General features: G+C 38.9%; 1 protein-coding gene across 1 annotated transcript in view; it reads left to right on the top strand.

The window, feature by feature from the left end:
- LOC108682042 (titin homolog) overlaps positions 1-8,688 on the top strand; it is a 49,792-nt gene extending 41,104 nt beyond the window's left edge. Inside the window, exons 18-22 of the transcript XR_001931542.2 lie at positions 357-584; positions 1,261-1,467; positions 4,247-4,688; positions 5,631-5,921; positions 6,296-8,688. The gene's annotated coding sequence lies outside the window, so the exon portion shown is untranslated. The remainder of the gene's footprint in view (positions 1-356; positions 585-1,260; positions 1,468-4,246; positions 4,689-5,630; positions 5,922-6,295) is intronic.
- The last annotated feature ends 15,505 nt before the right edge of the window (positions 8,689-24,193 follow it).

The raw sequence follows: 24,193 nt of genomic DNA, 5'->3' as shown, positions 1-24,193 counted from the left end.
TGGCACGTGCCCGGCTGTATGATGTGAACCAAATCTTACAATGAAAGCTACATTGAGGCGTTCGTGCAGGCTACTGGGGGGGGGGGAGGCTTATCAAAGTGCCCAGCCCTTTTATAGACTTAGTACTTCCGCCTACGGACGAGTGTCGTGGGAGCGGTCTTGCTCAAGTGATGTTTTTGTTGCCGACTCAGTGTTTAGCTTTCCATCAAACTCTTCCGCGTCTAGCCTATATTGCGTCTGAATTTTAGATGCTCTTATCTTATAATATAATGATAATGAAACAATTAACGCCGGAGATTTCGTGGCATTGATAACCCAAGATTTTGAATAACTAAAATTGTTTGCGTTGCCATCAGAGTACGTGGACCAGCAGCTGGGTGACCTGACGCATAGTTTTCGCGTTAAAGCTCAGAACTTGACGGAGAAGTTGGTGGGTGAAGTTCTCTGTGCCAAGGAAGACATCGAGTCAGCGAAGTCTGCGAAAAACTTACAGTCTCGGCCCGGAGAACTCGACTCCTCGGAGCCTCAGGACGCGCTGACAGAACCACAAGTCTACCGAGACGAGTCCCGAGCATCAGAGTTTGGTCAGTTCATTATCGGTGTAATCTTTATATTTTCTGGTAAAATTACTGTTGAAATTCCTTTTAATGTCGTCTCAAAGCATTCATAGCAAGGCAAGTCTTTTTGGATATTTACTGTAGTCATTTAAACTTAACGGTTACGTGTATCAAATTTTTAAATTAAAATTATAATTTATTTTCAATTAGAACAGTTAAAAGTTCGTAAATCCAATTAAATTAGCAAATAAATTTGATACTTGGTATGATAAACAAAAAAACATAATAAATTAACCATGTATACAAATATTCATTTTCAAATTGAATTTAACATTGGACATTAACGCATATTAATTGATGAGGCTGCACACAATCTTTGTAAAATGTTGCCATCGAAGCTAGAGAATTATCCACTCATCGGAACTGCTTATAAATACATTTAATTTGATCGATTGATCGAATAGTATGACAACGAATAGTATGCCGGCGTATAAAAATTAGTTTGTTCTGATCTAAACCAAAATGTTCTGCTTTTTCTTCAAGTTTTCATGCATCATTTGCTTGAGTTCTACCAGGTCATCATGTAAATTGAAGTAATGTAAAGTAGAGAGCACTCCGCAGGACTCCACACTTCCTACTTTCTTGATATGCTAAACGGAAGTAACAATTTATCTTGAACTGAAGAGTGACTCGATTCTTGTAGGTACGAAGCACATCGACCCAGATAGTGGCCTGATCTACTTCAAGTATGACTTTGGCTATGAGTTTGGCATCCTGTTGCCCGGTCAAGGCCAACAAGTTGACAAGGAAACTGCTAGCAAAGATAGCGAAGGCTCGGTTCCCTTTCCAATATTGCACACCAAAACTCCCCAGACGCAGAAGGATTCTAGGAACGCTTCTGCGTCCAAAGGTTCTTTCAATTTCCTGTGTGTGTTTTTCCTTTATTTGATTTGGTGTTTGTGTGTCGCTGTAATCCCACCTGCTTTTTAATTGAATTCTCTTCATCTTTACTTATAGAAGAAACACGCGTTTTTTTTAAATGTTAGCGAAATTGTGTCGGTATTCGTCTCTGACAAACTATTTGAGGCTTTCGACTTTGTAACATCCATGTGTGTTTGTGTTGTTTTGTTATAAAATCCGTTTCTCATATTAGATAGACTTTTACTACATACGAGCCGGATGTTGTTGTTTTATTTGTAGAAACTAATAATTTCGCGGAAACTTTCGTGATGGCTTCATTACCCAATACTTCAATGTTCTTGTAGTAATATAATCATCTCGTATTAGATGTCTGTTTATATTTTGCTTTCTTTTCAGTCCCATTGCAGGTTTTGCCCTCACAGCTGCTTAGTTTTAAATCAGAAAATCAATTGCTTCTGCATTAATTAATTCTAAGCAACATTGTATGGTGATGATCAAGCGATTTGTTATGTTTTTATTAGGATCCAGAGGTTTAGTATCGTACCAATACTTTCATTCCAATCCGATTTCATTCTTCAAATATTCAAGTTTGAGATCTGTGATGCAAGTTTGACTTCTCGCGTGCGATTACGATATTTGTTGCGTCGCTATATTAGCGGTATAGCGTGCCATCTGAAATGTGTTCTTGCATCAAATCGAACACTAAATCGCTGTGGTCATCACAAATTTAGGGATTTCCGCACAATGTTTTTGAGTCTTATATATGATGATAAATTCATTTATTCCGATAATGGTGATTACAGTAATCATAAGAACAACTGCCAGAAAACCTAAAATTACCTCTTGATTCGTTTAGCTTCCATCGATTGATTCTCCCATTTAAATTTATGCATTTCAGATATCTCTGTGAAAAATGCAAACTGTATATGGGATTATATTATTTATACAAGCGTGTACACCAATCATGTGGTGTGGGCTTTCACGTACACCAATCATGGGGTGTGGGCTCCCGTGTACACCACTCATGTGGTGTGGGCTCCCGTGTACACCACTCATGTGGTGTGGGCTCCCGTGTACACCACTCATGTGGTGTGGGCTCTCGTGTACACCACTCATGTGGTGTGGGCTCCTAAAGCACATACTGCCCTCACCACGCGCTTGTGCATCACATTTCGCTTCGACTGTACCCTGTAGCTAAAATTCTTTTGTGTGGTTTTCTGCTGGATTTATTCGCGTGAAATTAACGCATTTTTTGTAAAATAGAATCGCTTTTTCGTTTTTTAGTTGCGTAGTTTTTGTTATTTGCTCACCTTGCTTTTGCTGTGAATTTTTTTATCGTATTTTTAGGGAGCCTGACATCACTGGATGCTCCACACTCCCCTCACACCCCCGCATCATCCGCCTCCCCTCGCATCATCACGGTATGGTTCCCCTCACTATTGTTATTGCTTCATGGTCACTCCTACAACGAACAATAATCTTATCGTCATAAGGAATCCTAATGAGTAAAATAAAAAAATGTCTCCGCCTTGAAATACACGAAGAAATTCATTATAAAGGACAACTGAATTCAATAAAAAGAAAAATCTTTCGGCTTTTGACAGAGAAAATCGAATTAATTTCTTACGTCTTGAGATTTTTTTTCTACTTATGAATACTGATGGCAAATAACTACGAAGACTGAAACTCAGAATGATTTTTGAAACATAACTTTGAATCATAGGTTCCGTATTGCTTCGCTGAAATGAATTTATCATATTTATCATATCATTTCAGCGACATTTTTCTAATTTTTCCCATCAACTTCTTTTTCTGATATAAGCTATACTTGCAATGAATCATCATCTTACTGCTTATTGCTCCATTAAATAAGTCCGTATTTATTTAGTCCTTATACTGTACTGCTGATAAAATTTATGTACTAATGTGATTTTTGTTCACGATTAAAGTTGGTTTTTCCTTTTTTTTGCCGCCATAAACTTTTTAACCTTAAACTAGATAACTATTAAACCTTAATTCATGATACTATTCTAAATTAGGAGTGATAAAATATACGTTTTTACACTGTTTGAAAAATGACCGTTAACGGTAATACCGGCGTTTCAGTGGCCGGGTGGCCGGTCGGCACGTGAAAAGAAACACCGTTTCACTGTTATTATTCCAATTTAACACCAGAAATCCGTAAAACATCTGATAAAAACGGCGAAACAGTTTATTTTCACGGGGCGACCGGCCACTAGGATGCCGGTGGGACCGTTTTTTCACCGTTTTTTCTAACAGTGTATGTTTTAAATTGCCGAGAGAAATATGGGCATTAGCGTGATAATCGATCTGATTTATTATTTTTTTCTTCATTAAATTTTCTCTTTAGGAAATCAAAGTGAGCGAGAAATTACCTGTAAATTACTGTTTGAAGAAACGGTAATTAAACAGTCTCACCGGTGTTCTAGTGGCCGGCCGCCACGTTAAAATAAACCTTTTATCCGTTTTATTCGCATATTGAACGGGTTTCTAGTGTTGAATTCGAATTAAAACGACCGTACGGTGTTTCTTTTTACGTGTCGACCGGCCACGAGAACGCCGGTGAAACCGTTTATAGGTGATTTTTCTAACAGTGCAGCAAGAAACGTGATTGAACGATTCCTACGATTCCTGTATAATATAATGGTGCTATTTCTAATTATTTTTCTGAAACTATTTCAAATTATTCATAAATAATACACTTTACCTAACTGTAAATATTTATTGAATGAAAATATCTCGTGCAGCCTCTGCGTGATGTTGAAGCAGCCGTCGGTCGAGGCCTGCGTCTGGAATGCGTCTTGCAGCTGCCAGACGCCGCGGGACACGAGGCCTCTCGCCTGTCCTGCACTCCCGGCCCCGACCGCCCGCCTGCTGACTCTACTTTATTCTCTCCTACTGCCTCGAATGTCTTGCTTTATTCACCTCATGCCTTATATAACAATATTATTGACGTACCGATCACCATAAGCTCTGAGACATCCGTAAATAATAGCGCTGCGGCCTCCATCAGCCCTGCCAACATTCATCTCTACCCAAATAATGTCACCAGCAACACAATTCTGGTCCACCCCCGCCCTGTCGTGCGATGGTTCAAGGGGTGCGAGGAGCTCACGCCCCGCGGGTCTCACCACCTACAGGAGTACCGGCGAGGCGTGTGTCGTCTTATAGTACCTGTCGCCACTGAAGGTGAGCTGCTGGGCTGGAGATTTTAGTACGTGCAGGAGTTTATTTTGATAGTAAAAATCATGTGAACTTTGCAATGTGAGAGTTGAAGATCAGAACTCGCCTGATGGCGTTATGACCTATGGAGTTAAAATTAACTGATGTCAGACTTTATTCGCTCTGAAATAACAGAAAATCATTCACAATAAATAATACTTAATAAAAAATGTTTAAAATCCTTGTAACGTTAGAATTTGATTGTGATAAGGAAAACTGATATCTTTTTGCGTAAGGGATGGTGCAAACAAATTGGGTTCAAAAGAGTGCAGCCTTTCGGCGGACCTCGAGTCGTGAAATGATATTTCAAATCCCTTAATAAAATTATGAAGGCCCCCTGTACTGGCGTATCACTCAATAATTTCAATCGTGTTGGGTACAATAAAGGAGGCAATAACTGCAAGAAATCCAAATGTCACGACAGAGCGCATAACCAATCTCTTGTCAGGATTGGCCTCAAGATAACGAATAATACGTAGTTTAATGCGAACGCGACGTAAACTTCCTACGCGGTTTTGACTAGTTTGAGTAAAATGTATACTAATTAATTAAAGTAATAAGACTCCTTATTTTGGTACGCTACAGCGTCATGAAAACGAAATGGCATACGAGGAAGAGCCTGGGGTAGAGCAAGCAATATCGGAGCCCTGAAAGAACTATCGTAATAACTCAATATTTTTCAGCAGTCGCAAAATATCTGATAGTTTGAGCCTGTTCGAGAGCCCGAATTCTAATCTTTCAGTCTGATTATCATGACTCAAGGAGCGAGGCTGAGTTATTCGCACTGCAGATGCCTTCATCATGTGGATCAATTTACAAAGAGGCTCTGTGAATATATGACAAGTTTGAGTACTTAAGATAATTCAATTAGGGTTGCACTACAGCGCTCTCTATCCTCCATCCCCTCAGCGGACGCAGGCGAATACAGTTGCGTGGTGCAGTTCCCTGACGGCAGCGTCGCCCACAGCAGTGCTGCCGTCAGGATCCATCCGCCTGACACCTCCTGCAGCAGCGCTGCCGTCAGGATACACCCGCCTGACACCTCCTGCAGCAGCACTGCCGTCAGGACCTACCCGCCTGACACCTCCTGCAGCAGCGCTGCCGTCAGGACCTACCCGCCTGACACCTCCTGCAGCAGCGCTGCCGTCAGGACCTACCCGCCTGACACCTCCTGCAGCAGCACCCCTCAAGCCTTACCAGGTGAGCGTCGAGTCCTCACCTCCTCCTTTACTGTCCCCACGACTTCGATTTATTTAGGATTCTGGGCCTTCGGCTGCCTTCTTCGGTTCCTTCCTAAGGCCCTCGGCTTGATTCGGGCACAGGATTCTGTAAAAATCTTTATTAATTTACAATTAATATTCGGTGACTTTTGCTCTGTATTTTGCACTGGTGATTCATTGGTGACATCCTTTTAGCTTTTGTATCATATTTTTTCACTGAAATTTGTGGCCTCTCTGTTGTGGGGAGCTTTTATCTCTTTTCTTGCTTCTTATTGTATATTATACTATTGCAATTCTCGACTGCTATATCTGCACAAATAATAATTACCAATCCTCCATTTCCGTCTCGTTCAGGACTTCAACTATGGGAGCCGATTAACCAATGAAATCTGGGGACTTAACAACGACATCATTCTCTTCTCGTTTCATATGTAATTGATATTGACATATGATTATACAATGTAAAGATGGTACAATGTAAAATGGTCGCTCAATGTCATTCAAAATTTTATTCATAAGGGTTTGCAAAAGTCTTTATTTTTTCGGTAGCTATCAGGGGTTGGTTTCGTTTACTTCTCTCCAGCTTTGTTTAGAATAATTTAGTGCTGAGTAGCGTCTTGCTTTATTGGGAACTATGTTAATACCGTTAGGGATGTCTCGGGCAATGGCATGATCTTGCTTCTTGATTTGTTTTACGACTCTTCCACTTACGTCTCCTCACCTGCGTGCCTTATTCTCTCTTAAATGATTTATGCAGAATCGTACCGTCTATCAGACCTGAATCCATGCATGTCGTCTTTCAATTCATTGGACGTATCAGCTGGTTTATTTGGTCTGTTGTTGTCGAGATATGCAGTGATCAGCATGAAGCAGGTAGCAATACTTAGTAGCTGCTATGGTGTCTTTGGGGCTAGCTTTTGTGTCCCGAATGAGTTGCGATAAATCAACATTTGAAACAGCTTAGAAATCGGGAAGGTTAGAACTTTAGCTGTCATTTAGCACAATGACGTAGACATGAATCATTTCCTAGGTTTATGGAAATGAATCATTTCCTATATGTATCATTTTGGTGAGTAAATATCTCGATCGAGCTCAAGGTCTAATGATTCAGGATTACCCGGATGAAGTAGTGAACAGTTCTGTTGACTTATTATGAGGGCAAATTAAAGTGAATTTTTATTAGTTTGTTGCATTATATAATTGATTAAAGCAGATAATTACCTTTTTTACACGAGTTCATAGACTATTCTATAGAATGCAGGGACTGGGAGTGAAGTTGCTGCATTAGAATTGGTAGCAATTTCTCGTCTTTTTTGGCCTATTGAATATGTTATGGAACTTTTACTAGACGGTTGGGAGGGTATTACCGCCTAGAAGGGTATCAATTGCCGACTAGGAGGGTATCAGCGATTGCTGAACATGGGGTAATTATCGAGGTCGACAGCTTGGTCGGGACTATTTTTGGATTATGAAAATATTAACGAACGCCAACACCGCTCATTAATCATACACATCGCAACAATGCATGGATGTCACTACTCATGTCACTACTCATTAAGTCCAGGGTTGAACATTTCGGCTGTGTGACAGCTTTCTGGGCATGTATTGCATTAAGTCTCCACTCTGCGTGAAATTAGCTATAATATATAGCCTTTATTGTGTTGTCTGTATTTATCGCCTAGCCTAATTTTCACTATATTGTATGATACGTTCTGTGCGAGTCTTGTTGAATAACTGTTAACCTTGTACACTCTGAATGTTGATTTATTGAAATTCATCGCATAACTTTTGAATTAACTTTAGCACTTGTTCAATTCCAATCACATCTGCTTTGTTGCTTTTTCTCGTATATTGGTCCGCCACTGTGGAAATAAATTGTTCCCCTGATAATTGGATGGTTAAGGTATATATGTGTGCTTAGAGTGTTAAACTTTTTGGTAGGAATGTAAGAAAACTCAAGTCACTGCCTTCAATGGACTGCTAGAACTCATATCACGATGACTTGTTATGATCATGCAATATGACTTGCTTCATACAGTTGTATTTAATTTATATAAAGATAATACAGATGACATATCACGGAAGATTAACTGCTATAGGCACAATCAAGTCTCAACGCTTCTGGGAAGTCCTAACCACTCTCTTCATCGCCAGCAGACTTTTCATGCAACTGAACCTTTCTATTTCTCTTTTAAATCGAATCAGCACGCTCTCTACTTTTCATATCACTAATAATTCTCTTGTATGCTACTTGGTTGAATTTCGTTGCGTTAAGTAATTGAGTGACTTTGCTATAATATTTCCACTATTATTCCTAAATCTTTTGTCCACGCTTCAGTCTCCTTTAGTTTATTATTAATTTAGTCGTTCACTTCGATGTTACTTTTCTAATGATAAACAAAGTAAGTCGGGGTTGAACCTTCCTGTGCAATTGTGTTTTCTTTTCAAAAATTTCAACCAATTCGGTAAATATTTGCTTTCCATCACGGTGTGAAGCGTGCCTTACAGTCTCAATTAGCCTGTGGTAGGCGAGTAAAAATGTGAATGTCACTACAAATTTTTCCTGAAACAAAAGCCCTGTTCCACCTATGTATCATTTCTGATCACTCGATAAGTCTTTAAACGATGATTAGGTCTTGCGAATGACGAGCTTCAGAGTCTCCATCATCAGTGACTCTTGTTATGACTTGAGCGCCTCGCAATATCTGTTATAACTTGAATGCGACGCAATAAACGATGCGAAACTATTGAATTTCTCTTTTCCTTTTATCTTCCGGTTTCAGTTATTGAGACGGGGAAACTCTAATGCAATTTTCATGGGCTCTTGGTCTTCATACTTGATACTTGTTATCATGTGCCAGTATTTTGCGTTCCCTTAATTTCTTCTGGGAAACTTGGTTTCGTTTCCACGCCGATAATGGCAATAACTTTCATGGTTTACCTGTAATTTTACATGGTTGATTACTTAAAGTAGGCTCTTAGTGTCTGTATGTGGTAGTTTGATCTTAAAAATCACATGCAACACTCCTAAGGCAGAAGTGAAGTCCTAAATATTTTATTGAATATCTGGATTAACTGTTGCGAGTGAATAAAGGATGCAGACGTTGGAGACTTTTTTAGACTTTGTTGAAATAGTTATGCCAGTGAAGTACTTTTTAAATAAAAATGTTGTTACTTTGAAGCGGCATTTAAGGGGCTTTGCTACATACACTAGATAATAATACAATAGATAAACGAGAATTAATTTCAATGAATATGCGGAGAATTCGTTTGACGTTTTCTTAGCTTTCAAATGCAAGGTAAATGCTATCAAACTTTTGTATAAAAACATTTTTCTCCGAGCTGAGCTCTTCGACATTGATTATCTAGAAAACAGTTTCGGACTAATTTTACGAACTCTATAACATATGACGTGTATAAAAATCACCGAGCATGAATCTCGTTGAAACTAAAATTACTTAGATCGTCAGCCCAGGGACTCGATCTCTGTTGTTGATCACTGTCGAAAAAACGATGATTGTTGAGTCACGTGGCATGCTCTTTTTTCATCAGTTGATTCCATTAATTTCATAGCGGCCTTCGGACTGCAGCAGGTAAGTTATCCAGTCACTTAGATTTAGCTTTGTTTGCATTTTTTAATGTATCCTAAGACATTTTTCATGGAGAATTACCTTGTATAAAGTTCTTGCTATATTGGCTTACTAACTCTTTTTGTTGGCTTCTGCTCATAATCATATTAATTTTCTTTGGTTGTTTCGTTTTAATTTCTCTTATTTTGATCATAAATTTTCTGAAAAATATTACTTTCTGTTATTGTTAGTAAAATTTTATTGAAAAGTTTGGTTTACGTTTGAAACTTGCAGAAAAATTAAGTGTTTAATTCTAATTGTGTTTAGGGATGCAAATGTGTGTTCCTACGCAGGCACTGATCAGAAGCTTTCAGTATTATGCCGGACCAGCGTTATAATAACAACCATTCTATGCTGTAAATTGGGCTGAATCATGAGAATTCTGAGGTCAGATTCATCTCAGGCTAGTCGTGATGTCGGTGTAAGGCATTTTGCTTGAAGGTATTTCATAGCAAATTTTATAGAATATAATAGAAGTGTCGGCGTTGAAGAAATAGGCCCATGGCCTGTTGCCGATTCGTGAATTTTTCGTGACTTGATTCACAAGGGATCCGTCCTTTTCTATAGCTGACGATTGATTGAGATAGCTGCTGGACTTACATGCAACATATAAACTTTAGATTTCTTCTGAATAAGCTTGGGAAAAATATTCAATGCACATGAAAAGGCTACTATAGCTAGAACGGCTAGCAATATTTCAGGAATTAATTGCCCAATATTATTTACAGCTCATACTCTATCAAGCAGAAGTTTACACTGAATTTGCTGGAAACACGTCGCTTCTGCACGGGATTATAATTATTTCGTTTGCATTCCTCTTCGTGTGAAAGACGATGCAGGTTTAGGAAGCTCCCATCTTAGTTATTAAAGTGTAGCAATGCCTCAGACTTTGATATTGTTTTATTGTGCACTGAATTTTTAGGATTTTTGTCAGACTGCCCAGTCTTAACATTATGAAACAATATAAAACGAGCACCAATCATGTAAGTTAATTTTTTTGTAGTCATGTTTTTTCCGTTTTAATTTTTCATTCACCGAAATTCAAAAGCTCGCTTTTTTCTTCTGTCCTGAGCTTTAAAAAAATGCTGACTCATTCCTGCAGTATAGATTCAAGATCTCATTTGCTTGATTTAGGTTTATTACTCACAGCCGCCGCCGTGCCCGCGACTTAATTTTAGTCGCATGCCAACAGTGTAGATTCATTAGAAATATAATTTATATCAACCGTTTTAACAAGTATGTATAATTATTAAATTACCAGCATACAAACTCAGTTCATGATTTTTTGAGCGTTATTACACCTGATAAAGTCAAATGCCTCTCGCTTTCGGCTCAGTTGTGTGGACCTATTCAATTGAAATTCTCCACCTCTCAGCTATTCGTGATCAATTTTGCTTGCCTAAACTTGCATCGCACAAAGACTCTATCCTCTTGATTTAGGTGCTTGATTTATTCGTTGATGAATCCCCCGTCATCTCACGGTAGCTTTCATTTGGGGCACGCGCTGTAAAACTGAACAATTTCCTCATCAAAATCGATGCCAAGACTCGAGGTTACCTCGCCAGAAATAGGCAGACTTGGAGCGCGCCGAGTTCTCTGTTCGCGGTAAGTCGTAGTTGAGAGCGCTTGCTGCTTGCCATTTTTTTAAAATTATCGTTTTTTATTTTTTAATGCAAGATGATGCATAGTTTAGGGTTAAAAGTAATATTATTATTATTATTATTATTACCACCATGCTATTTTGATTACATTTGCCGGTCTACGTTGTGTTGCGACAGCGCTGGCATTGCTCTGCATTAGTCTTAAAATATTGCAAGACGCGATCTATTTTAGTCGGGGTGGAATTTACATAGGGACACGAATCAATATAGGCTTGAGAAAGTGATGGAATTTTCGATCGACTTAAATTTGAGTCCGAGAATTGGACATACATATTAGCAATTGAGGTAATACATTCTGATGCTTAAAATTCATGATTGAGTTTTTCATTATTCAGAGATTGAGATTACGTAACATACGGTGGAGCGAGAAGCCTTTATTCATTCAATCCTGCCGCCAGTTCTGTCTATTTTTAAATCTGAATTTCTTTAATAATCTTCCCATCTGTCGATCTTCAAGGTTAGAATTCGTGTCATATATTTGTATACATTTTTTTTTGCTCTACATGTGTCTCGTAATGCCATACATAATTACAGAAGCTTTTGCATGAACAGTAAAATGTGTAACAATTTGTCCCACTCGTTATCTACAGTTCTTATTCTTGTGCTTCAATTAGCAGAGATCAATTTAGAAACGACTAGGATAGTATTTTATAGTACGTACATTTTAAGAGATCAAATTGCAAGGCTGATCTGAAAAGGACTAGAAACTTTGAAAAACTCTCGATTTACGAGTTAGAAGTAATTCTGCGTTCCAATTTCGTTAGCCGTGAATTTAATTTTGTTAGTATTTTTTATTATTGTTTTCATTTTCGCTTCTGTGGGTACCGTAAAAAATAATTCCTTTGGCATTTCTTACGTCCGATTGATGCCCGAACATTCGTCACTTACGATAGGAATATATTAGTATCTACCTGAAATAGCAAGTACAACGTAATATTATTATAGAGAAAATAATTACATCCGAATGGCGTAAATTGAGTTCAGCTCTAGCGATTATAGTAATGTTTTATTATTTTCCTTTTATGTTTTCATGTTTATATTCGTTTCAGTGTTCATGAACGTTTGCCTGTGTTCGTCTGTGTGCGTGCAGATGTTCATTTATATGACAGACACAAAACTTGCACATGAGTCACGGCCTGAGAGTGGGTGAGGCTTAGGTGAGTCACACCCTACATTACTGCCGGCATCATTTGTGGAACATAGATAGCTGTAATACCAGCATTGTCCACGCCTTCCTCATCATAGCTGTAACACCAGCATTGTCCACTCCTTCCTCATCATAGCTGTAACACCAGCATTGTCCACTCCTTCCTTATTAAAGCAGTTAAACTAGCATTGTCCACATCTTACTTATTATAGCTGTTTCACCAGCATTGTCCACGCCTTCCTCATCATAGCTGTAACACCAGCATTGTCCACGCCTTCATCATCATAGCTGTAACACCAGCATTGTCCACGCCTTCCTCATCATTGCTGTAATACCAGAATTGAAAAAAGGCTCCCTCATTATAGCTGTTACACCATCGTTGTTCAAGCCTTCCTCATCATTGCTGTAATACCAGAATTGAAAAAAGGCTCCCTCATTATAGCTGTTACACCATCGTTGTCCACGCCTTCCTCATCATAGCTGTAACAACTGCATGGTCCAAACCTACCTTATTTTGGCTGTACAAGCTCAAGACGAGTGAAGCTCACGCATGCATATCTTTTCATTTGATTCGCACGGAATGGACTCCTTCAGAGCAGAACCGCTATGATTCTAATGAAATATAAGTTCAAATCACAGCTGATTCTCGAATTATCATTATTTTACTTCAAAATTAATCTTGAATACTAAATACAATTTGAAAATCCCAATTCGTTAATTTTCTCGTCAAAAAGCGTCCGATCAGAACATGACTGTCTCCACAATCCATGAAACGTCCAACATCTTGTAGCAAATGCCCATTTGGGAAGTTCACGCAATGTTAAAAACATATCACATACGCTGTAGAGATAACTCAATTCTTCTTTTGAAGGTTTATTTTTGAAATTCAAAACAAAATATGACAGAAATTTTTCTGGTTTCCTCGTTGATTACGTCGGCCATATCGTTCCTGTCATTTAAACTATTCACCACTAAGTCCACGGTGTTAGCTCTTAATATTTAAATATTCACAATTTGATGATGATACTGTCACGAGATTCAGCTTATTTAATACTTGGCTGCATCCTGAATTATGTAATCTTCTAATTTATTCAACGTAAAATTACCTATAATAATTCCTGGTATTACATTGCTTGGAAGTTCTGTCATTTGCACGTTCATGCCTGTATTGACATTTCCTATTTATTAAGATAAAAGTATTCTTAACTTATTTTCCTTCGTATATAAATGCACGTTTCAGTCGAAAGTACTATTAAAATTTTGTATCCAACGCAGGAACAATTCAAGTCAACTTGAACTGAAAATTTTTTTCGATTCAAATTTTATGTTTTTTTACCTTAAAGATATCTTATATTTTCCCCATTTTATTGTAATCTATTCAGACAATACGGCTACTGTTTAACGGAATAGTTATTAAATAATCATAATTCCTTCATGTTATTTTTGTCTGGGCTGTTGTTGGTTTGGTATGAGGTATTTTAGTTGAGCGGCGCCGTTATACGTTCCATAATTAATTATTCGTCAGCAATATTCATGCGCGGCTGTCAGCAACTGGCCGTTGTAAGGCTGGCGCGTGAGTCAGGCATGCTGAAGGCAGCAGAGTTCGGCTCAGTGCCAGCAGCTGACGTCGTGATGAGTGCCAACAGCTGTGATGGTGGTGCCTTCACAACCCTGACTGCCTTCTATACATTTCTAGATTATGAATTTTTTAATGCCGGTTGTTTGAAGAAAAGAATTGTTGTGAATTGGATTGAACACTTTGAAGATGGGACACTTTGATGGGACATCGTTGCCTTTGAGTGTTCGTTGCCGTCGAACACTTTGAAGACGACGAACATGGCCTGCCATGTTTGTCGGCTGCCATGTTCGTCGCTTGCCATGTTCGCCGCTTGCCATGTTCGCCGCCTGCCATGTTCGCCGCCTGCCATGTTCGCCGTCTGCCATGTTCGTCGCCTGCCATGTTCGTCGCCTGTCATGTTTGTCATCTTATTTATTTGTGCCACCGCCTGCAGACGCAAGAATCAAACTGCACCGCACCATCTGAAGTTTGCTCGAGCTATTCCACTGCACGTCTGGTGTATGGCTGTGTTATTCCACTGCACGTCTGGTGAATGGCCGTGTTATTCCACCGCACGTCTAGTGTATGGCCGTGTTATTCCACTGCACGTCTGGTGTATGGCCGTGTTATTCCACTGCACGTGTTGTGTATGGCCGTGTTATTCCACTGCACGTCTGGTGTATGGCCGTGTTATTCCACTGCACGTCTGGTGTATGGCCGTGTTATTCCACCGCACGTCTAGTGTATGGCCGTGTTATTCCACCGCACGTCTGGTGTATGGCCGTGTTATCCACTGCACGTCTGGTATATGGCCGTGTTATTCCACTGCACGTCTGGTGTATGGCCGTGTTATTTCATATCATAATCTGTCACAAATTCTTTTCGTTTTGTCGCCGGTATCGTAAAACTGCAGACCTTGATGACAGCAGCATGTTTTTGTACAAGCTGCTTTGTTGCCAGTAAAAAGCCATTGGTTGGCCGACCATAACACGCCTATCCTAAAGTATATAGCATCAAATTTGGCAGCTGTTTCGTCAGACCTAGAGTATACGTGCGTCATTTCTTTAAAAACTTTCATGAGGCAACGCTCTAATTTTTGCAGAAATGCATTTTTGGATTTTTGTATACCTTCTCATTACTAACGATATTATCTAATCAGCTCCAGGTATAGCTCATTAATCATGCACGCTCTAAATGTTTATGGAATTTAACGGCTGCATTGTCGCTGAAAACGACATTAGTGCCATCGTTCTCATTATTCATTCCTTATACTTTGGGGCAGCACGCTATGTTCAATCGGCGTGGAAATAGGATCGTCTCAAAGACATTAGTTTGAAACATGAAAATAAAGGAAAGACCTATACTTACAGATATACAATTCAGCATCATCTACCATATACGGAAGAGTCGCGTGCCACACCAAAATTTCGACCTTTAAGCATGACTTAGTTCAGCGTGCTATTCATGCTAGGACCGCTTGCTAAGTCGCTGAGCTGTGGAGTCAGTCTGCTCTAACGGCTTCAGTTCAGCGCGAAAAACTGTACATCCTTTGGGCGCGATGACAAGTCGTGGATATTTGGTAATGGCTGCGCCACGAGCACGCGTTGTTTTATTGCAATCATCAAAGAGTCTTGAAACTTGGACATATGAGCTAAAGCTAGAAATTTTTTAAGTTGTAAACGTAAAATTTCAAACGTAAAGACTCAATAGTGTCCATTATACCTCCAATGATGTTCACACCACGCAAAATACTCATGTTCATTACGTCATGCAGATGAAATATATATTAATTGAAGCAGCACTTCTTGAACTGTGTCGATTGAAAGTATAAGTTGGAAATTCGTCACTTTCTTCGTATTCTAACAATATTTCTTCTTTTCAGTGTCATTCATACGTACGGTTAACAACTTTGTTGATAAGAGTAGTAATTTTTCTCCTGACGCAATAAACATTGAACATTGGTATAAAAATGCTCAGTTAATTTTTTAATGTCTTATTAGAATGCGATTAAATCAAATTTTTACTTTGGCGAAACATATGCAAGAATTCTCACCACTCACATGGGTTTAACTTCACCATGACTGAATTTCGTCAAATTTCTCGAATTACCCACCCGTGCATCTCGGCTCTCAGTTAAGTTATTTATTTAATTCCAAAAAGCCAATTCAGTCTAAAGATTCAGCCTTTCAAATCTCTCGCTTTTATAGCCAAGCATAATTTAACGGAATATCAACGATTCTAGAACTCTTATACTAATACCAACGGCCTCTTTAATTCATATCTTAAAAGCCGCTGATCACTAAGTTTCCCAATCACTGCTAGAGAAACTAAGTACGATGAAGCTATTTTTTATACTGAAATTGAAGCATATTGTGATAAGTCATCAATTAAAAGCTAAACATAGAGCAGGGAATTCCGTGTTTGTGTCGGATGAAAGATTTCGACACTCTGGGGAAACAATTTCGTGAACTGCTGCCAAGTTGAGCTCCTGAGGATGTGATCTAACGCCACGCCAGCGAGCCGTGCCCCGCACTCCCCTCACCTCTTCTTATCTCCTCTCATTCTTACCTCCCCTCATTCTTACCTCCCCTCATTCTTACCTCCCCTCATTCTTACCTCCCCTCATTCTTACTTCTCCTCATTTTACCTCCTCTTTTTTTTACGTCCCCTCATTCTTGATTCTTTGCCTCCAGTCCCGTATCTTAGTGGTGAGATGGTGAGCGAGTTGTAGGTCGCCATTTTACATTTTTTTTGTATGCATGTTGGTTTCAAACTAACGACCGGAGGATTATTCGATTTCGGTCATGTCCACTTTTAAACAGCCTAATAGTCTTATATAATTTTATCAGTCCTCTTTAAAAATTATTTGAGCATATCACGGTGAAAGAAATTTCAATCGATTCTCATGTACGCAAGCGTTGCTCATTTTTGACTTTGGTTAACCGATGGATGTAATATGTGTGCGATACTTCAACGATATGAACGTTGACGAGACCTCAATAATTCATCTTTTTTTAGTTGATATAAAAATTGCAGATAACAATAATATAAATGTTGTAATGCAGGTTATCTGCTGGGAAATTTGCGTCCCTCGCATTCCATGTCAGCTCAATGACACTCAACATCACAACTAATGAGTAATGCCCGACGGAGTGTTCATTCTAATCTTTTGTATGTCATGTCTACCTGTTTATTGAATTTAATGGCGCTGCCTAATATATATTGAATTTAATGGCTAAATCTGAATATGAAATCAAGGGAAAGCGCTCATTTATCTCGAGACTTGGGTAAAGTCGTCCAGTTATAATTTTGTATTTGTTTGCCTCGCATTTACGAGGCATATCTCTGTGGCTGGGTGGGGCGGCTGTTGTTTATAAAGCGCGTCTAATGTAAGCAACATCGCCGGAGGCCTCAGGTCGAAGGAATGTGCTAGCTACCCAATTATTTATTAGATAAATCTAAAATTTTCCACTAGGCACCGATATATTTTTCATTTGCGCGAAATGAAGAGCATTTCTCTTTATATTATCATTATTCAACTTCGTTTCATTTTTGACGCGCTGTACATGTGTTTTACACTCTATTGTTTACGGGCTAATTTTCTCGATTCCTAATCTAAGCATCTGCGATGCATACTAATTTATTTAGCGAATCAGCAACACATTCCGGGATTCACAATGGCTGTCAGTGGCCATGAAACGGCATCAGTGGATTTTCGTGTTGGATCAGAGCAGCAGCGAAGGTAGATGACACCTGCGCCAGTTTGTACAGCTGTAGCGCTGCACTAGAGAGGCCACCACACCTCATGGAACGAACACTCGCGTTAGTCATACGGCAAGTGTTGTACACACCATACCGCTGGAACATTGTTCTAGTGTCCACTGAGTTCACAATTGCTGGGTCTTTTGCTGTTGTTCAATGCACTTGAATATAACTTTTTTACTTTCCTCCCAGCGAGACTTGATCGTAATTTTTTTGGTGGCAACGCTCGCTTGTGACGATTTTTTTCTAGAATTAATGTACGAATGTCATTGATTTTGTGAGCCTCGTTGCAGGTTCTCATGGAGTGTTTAGGGTTGGAGAATCGTTGTGAAACATTCAAGTTTGTCATCGAGTGAAAACTCTCGTGCTGATATAAATTCGTGGGTAAAACTGCTAGTCGAGGCATGCAGGTCTCGTTGTATGCAATAAGATTGCTTCCAGTAAACTTGTGATTAATTTTGACTAAATTTTTACTGCGTTTGCATCATGGTGACCTACAGAAGTAGATTTGTACAAGGTAAGTCTTTGTGTTGTTCACTCCTCTTTCATTAAATTTCGCATGGCGACTTGATGCATATTCGCTATGACTGTTGAACTCAATTATACGTTTAAGAATTATTTCCGTACAACACCAAACTTCATTTTTTACTTGCTTCATAACTGATTCAACATTTTATAAATAGAAAAAATTCAGAGTATTACTTAAACCTTTAAGCCATATCCGAGCTTCAGCTTCAAATGTGTAAGCAAGAGTTCTGCAGTATTAGAGTTGGCGTCAAGCCGTTTCTCTTGGCTAATATGTTTACAAATTAATCAAATGATATGAAATTGAGATTAAGTCAAAGCTCACGAAGCGTTTGGAGAGCACAGCCCATCTCAAGCTGGAAAATGTGAACGAAATTTCAAATCGAAATTTTGAAGATTTATCATATGCTAACCTAATAGATTCAGTTCACATGATTAGGAATGAATTAATTCTCCTATTGGGTGTTAAAAAATTAATCCACTCATCAACAATAATTTCCCATAAGATTAGCCATAACTGGTTATCAAGAATCCAGCTATAAATTTGATAAGGAAAATGTTATGCATGGTATTATTGGTTACCGGTTGGAATATTGGTAACCGGCAATATATTGGTCGGTCGCCGCCAATGTGATAAATCCTCCCACTTACCCGCCTGCAAATCTCGGCAGACCCGTCGAGGCCAATATCCTGGCCGCAAACTGTGGTGCGATGAGCGCCGCGTTGCCGACCCTGATTTTACCGCGAATGGCGGCCAATTTACCTATGGAGATATTAACTGCCAGTCCCGTCCGTTGTTGCGATAATTACCTTTGATGGCCGTGCACCGCACATATAGTCCTTTGCGTGACGTAAATGCGGTCTTCACTGACATCTGTGTGTTAATTGATGTAAGTGGTCCTACAATTGTAGCATTTATTTTTGGTTGTACCTTTAATATTCATCAAGCCGCCAATTTGATTAATATTTTTTATGTATGAGATTTTTCTTGTGTTAATGAGTTTTTTGTGTCCTATAAGTTGCGATAAGTTGTGCCTGCAATTGTGCGCTTGCAGCAATCATTTACCACCGGTGATTACTGATCAATTCCTCGATGATTTTTGTATAGTTTTTTCTTAATTTGTTTGATCTTTTACACTTTTACAGACCATCAATTTTAACCAGATTTATATCACATTTCCAACTTATTCATTATTATAAATGTAGTCTCCGTATTCATGTTACATGTCAGAGACGAGCGTCACGTTGCTATGTTAATTGCCATGATTGTTTCGTTCACAATTGTTCGGCTATTACCCCCATTGGTTGGCACTCCACTATTACTGCCAGGGCAACAGTGGACGATGAAAAGGCATTACATTGTAGCGGTGTACAATGCTACGAGGTTTTGCTTGATAAACAAAGGCATGTTATCGTTCGCTGCAACGTTAGGTGAAATTTATGCCCTTTTTGCTTAATTCCAAAATAAGTTAATTACTAGAATTTTATATTTATTTTTACCTGGCATGACTACGTTCTAAACGACGGTGTGGCTTGCAAAATAAGCTGTGAGTGTTTGATAATAAATTGCGTATAAAATTGAATAACGCATGCATATTCCGTCTATGCAGCCAGATCTGGGTACTTTATGTTCCTGCAATGGCATTCATTTCTCGTTATTTTAACGAAAGCTTCTCCACTCATTAATTACCTGCTTCACATTCATCGGTCATAGAAGGAAAGAATTGAAAATTCCTTATTACATCAATAACTGAAAAAAATCATAACTAACCTTTTCTCTGTTAAGTATTAATTTTGAGATATTTTCTCTAAATTAATCAATGAACGTTTTCACTAAAGCATTACAGTGCAAAATCAAAGTTAATTAATGAATAATAATTGAAACAGGTTATCTACGTGATTTATCTTCTCATCTACGTCTAAAAAAGAATCTAATATTTTTAATCTTTGAACAAAACGAACTAGTACGCAAGTTGAATGAAAACTTTGCAAAATCCGTGCCAAATAACAGTAATATTGTTATCCACATTTGCCTTTAACTTGACAGACACTTGCCTTTTGTTATATGATGGCATGGAGAGACGATTTGCTTCGGATAAATTTTTCTCTTCTGTTGTCAAGTCAAACGCGATTTCTATTTTTTTATTTAATCGAAAAATGTCTTCTTTGTTGCCCTTGTTAGGGTTAATGTGCTAAGTTAAATGTGAGAGTTTCTTAAAGTTAACATAAACAAACTCGTCACCTCCACATGACTCGAGGTCAGTGGCCGGGCGGTGGTGGCGGCCGTTGGCCTGAACGACTTACTGATAATCCTTATAAATGCACGTTAAATGGAGTAAAACTTACAAATAAATCTTCTGCAATCTTTATGAACGCACGTTACATGGAGTAAAACTTACAAATAAATCTTCTGCAATCTTTATGAACGCACGTTACATGGAGTAAAACTTACAAATAAATCTTCTGCAATCCTTATGAATGCACGTTAAATCTGAAAAACTCACAAATAAATCTTCTGCTGAATGTGAACGATTCAAGCCGCGATGTGAGTCAGATCAGGCTTTAAAATTCCAACGCTGCTTTTCTATTCCATCAATCGCATCCGAAATGCTGAACAAAAGTTATGAAATGAAAATTAAGATTATGTTCGATGCTTATTGTGAAAAAAAAATCGTGTAGGCATTTCAGGTACTGAACATCAAACTCGGCGCATATAATGACATAGATATCAAAATTATGTTGGTTATTTGGTGTTTTTCACACGTAAGCGCTCCTCTCAATTGTGTGTCACTATAAAATGACTAAAATGTAACGCGGAATCGATCAATCAAAGCCTCTTCTGTTTTGTGACTTTCAAAAAAGTATCTCATGTCTACATTTCATATTTAGTTTCTTGTTCATTTTTACGATGCGGAACTGCTCTCTATTTTGGTTCTCATATTATCCGCGCTAATATCAATATTCAATGGTCTTTGCAGAGGGAAAGTGAATAGTTTCTGTTCCTAAAATCTCTTCTAAAGAACATGACCCTTACACCAGGCATAGATAAAATGAGACGTGATGCTGTACAGAATAAGATTATATATATATAGATTTAGAAGTTTTAATTCAAACACACTCAAGTCACTAATGTTGCCCCCCAACGTCGTTGGATGTTTATTGGATGATAATAAGTAGCTTAGATGTTGAACCTGAACTTCTGTGAGTTGTTGACAGTGAACCTAGCAAGTTGTTTGACTCGAATAATGTGTGAAGAGGGAAGGAACAAGTCGAGCTTGGCACGCACTCTCACCAGCAACTTCTCGAGTCTGGCCGTAGCCCGCTTTATTGGCGCGTTGCTTTTCATCGTTTTTATATTACTTTCTGGAGGAGCGGTGAATTTAGGAGAGCAAAATTCGACACGACGAAATAAATCTGACCTGTAATGTGAAAAACATGAAAGTTCAGGTATCGAGGTGATGCGAATATAAACTTTTGAAGGAATAATCTTGATACTTGTTTTAAAATTCTATTAGCCAGTGTTGTAATATTTTTTAAGAGTAGAACTGCTATTTTACAGGCAGGACTATGAGTTTGTACATATTGTGAACGATTTCGCGACAATTTATTTTCCGTTGGAAGATGCTATACGTTCTCAGTTTTCTCTGAAGTGGGTTTTCTAAATTTCGGATTTTGGGGTTGGCGTGAAAGACTATTCCGAACATTATGCTTGAATTAATTCTAAAATTTTGGTATCCGTGCCGTTTTTTCATATAAGCTGGCATTCGTCGCTGTCATTTGACTAACGAGGCAGCTTCGTACGAGCTGCGCAGAAGAGCACCTGCGCCGAGCATGGTTACGATGTTGAACTCTGCGGACAAATCGATTCTTTGCTTCAATCTAATTTTCATATCTTGCTTGTAAATTCAATATTAATGACATAAATAGTTGTCCAGTGGCGTGAAATTTCTCAGTCCATATGCACCACATTGGATTGTTTTAAATATTACAATAATATAAGTCAACAATCCCAGCTCTTAAGTCACATATCACCGTTGTTAGCAGCAAATTTTGCGTTTTTTTCATTGATACAGAATTTCGCCGTCCGTTAACGAACAATGAGAATGGTTCTCGTTTCCAATCTTATCATGACTTTTAGATTTCAAAAACCATACTCGAGATTGATTTGCACTATCAACTCGTTAGCGTATTTAAGTAAGTGAGTTGGCTTCACCCGCACTCTCTTCCTAATTGTTTAAAATTTAGTATGACGGCGCCTTCAAATATTTCCGTCGTGTGGGCTGTTGCAGGTCGCGTGCCCTCCTCGTTCTGCTCCCGGTGGCCCCATCTCTGATTGTGTGTAAAACAAAAAATATTTCCACTGAGTGGGCCGTCCCAACTTTCTCTCACATTTTTTTCTTCTCTTGGTTATGATGCTCTCAAATATTTCTCCTGAGTGGGCCGTCCCAACTTCTCCTTTTTTTCTTCCCTTGGGTACGATGCTCTCAAATATTTCCACTGAGTGGGCCGTTCCATTTTTCTCTCTTTTCTTTCTTCCCTTGGGTACGATGCTCTCGGGTATTTCCGCTAAGTGGGCCGTTCCATTTTTCTCTCTTTTTTTTCTTCCCTTGGGTACGATGCTCTGAAATATTTCCTCTGAGTGGGCCGTCTAAACTTTCCCTTTTTTTCCCCTTGGGTACGATGCTCTCAGGTATTTCCACTGAGTGGGCCGTCCCAACTTTCTTTTTTTCCTTTTTTTGGGTAAGATGCTCTCAAATATTTCTTCTGATTGGGTCTAGCCGCTTAGTCTCTGCGGTCATCTGAGGCCAGCCTGAAGGTCATGACTGTGCAGCGTTCCATTGTGGCAAAGCAGAGAGTTCTTGACTCTTCCAGTACAATATCATTGACTGACCAGTAAAATATCATTGATACCAGCATTATCAGACAGAAGATATTGGTTTCAATCTCGGGTAAATGTAGAAATTATAAATGAACTGATTTTAAAAATCACTTTATAGTTTGTCACTAAAAAGCGTCCCCTAGATCTGCGTAGTCTGCATTCTGTGGAGATTCCAAAGAGGCAAGGGATCGTACATGCAGAAGCATGTCAGGTACAATCTTTATTTTGTGTTCATTCAAAAGGATCCCCTCACAGCCACAACTATAATTGAAACATAGCAACTTAGTTGGAACTTGAATGCGCGAAAGTTCGGAATAGCTTGATGATTCTAGTCTGTTGGAATCTTACAAATTGTGCAATCTGATCATTTATTTTAAGCATTTTGTGCTGATCGGACTAACTAAGGTTGTTCTGTGTAGGATCAAAGATGGCGCCGCACAAGTATTTTTGAGATATTCAAATTAATTAAAATTCTAATCTCACTGAAATGTTGATTGCTCGATAGGTTATATTGTCTCAATTAGTACCTAGATGTATCCTTATTTATATATAACGAGGTACACAATTGTACTCGAATTCACGCATTCAAGAATTGTACCTGCACGCATTCATTGTACTCACAATTGTACTCGAATTCACGCATTCAAGATGGCCTAAACAAATGTTAAAATTATATTTTTAACGAGCTCGGGAGGGCGTCGTCGTTTTTATGTCCATTTGGATATGTGCAAGGATGCCATTCCTCGTTAGAAGAGTGGCTTAGATTTGCTTGATCCTCCCCGTACTTGATAGCTTACTATTTCATAATGGTTAGCGTTGATTTGAATAGTTATGATCACTGGATGCGAGGTTTGACCTCACGCATGAGACGAAATTTCAACCTGTGCAACTATCTTCTGTACGCAGGTGGGTTGCTTCAAAGATCTTGATCTCAGTCACGGACGTCAAAAGGTTGATTAGTATCGCAATTAGTGTTGATTTTGGGAGGTGTTAGGGCATTGGATGTGGGAGGCGGAGCTGGCTGCCTGCCCGCCTGACTCTGCGTCTAAAAGTGTCCATCTCCCCACTGGCTGGGTGACGAGGCACCCGCG

This window comes from Hyalella azteca, unplaced genomic scaffold (assembly GCF_000764305.2).
Source record: "Hyalella azteca isolate HAZT.00-mixed unplaced genomic scaffold, Hazt_2.0.2 contig5528, whole genome shotgun sequence".
Taxonomy (NCBI): domain Eukaryota; kingdom Metazoa; phylum Arthropoda; class Malacostraca; order Amphipoda; family Hyalellidae; genus Hyalella; species Hyalella azteca.
The sequence above is the reverse complement of the archived record's forward strand: the minus strand, read 5'-3'. Positions and strand labels throughout refer to the sequence as shown.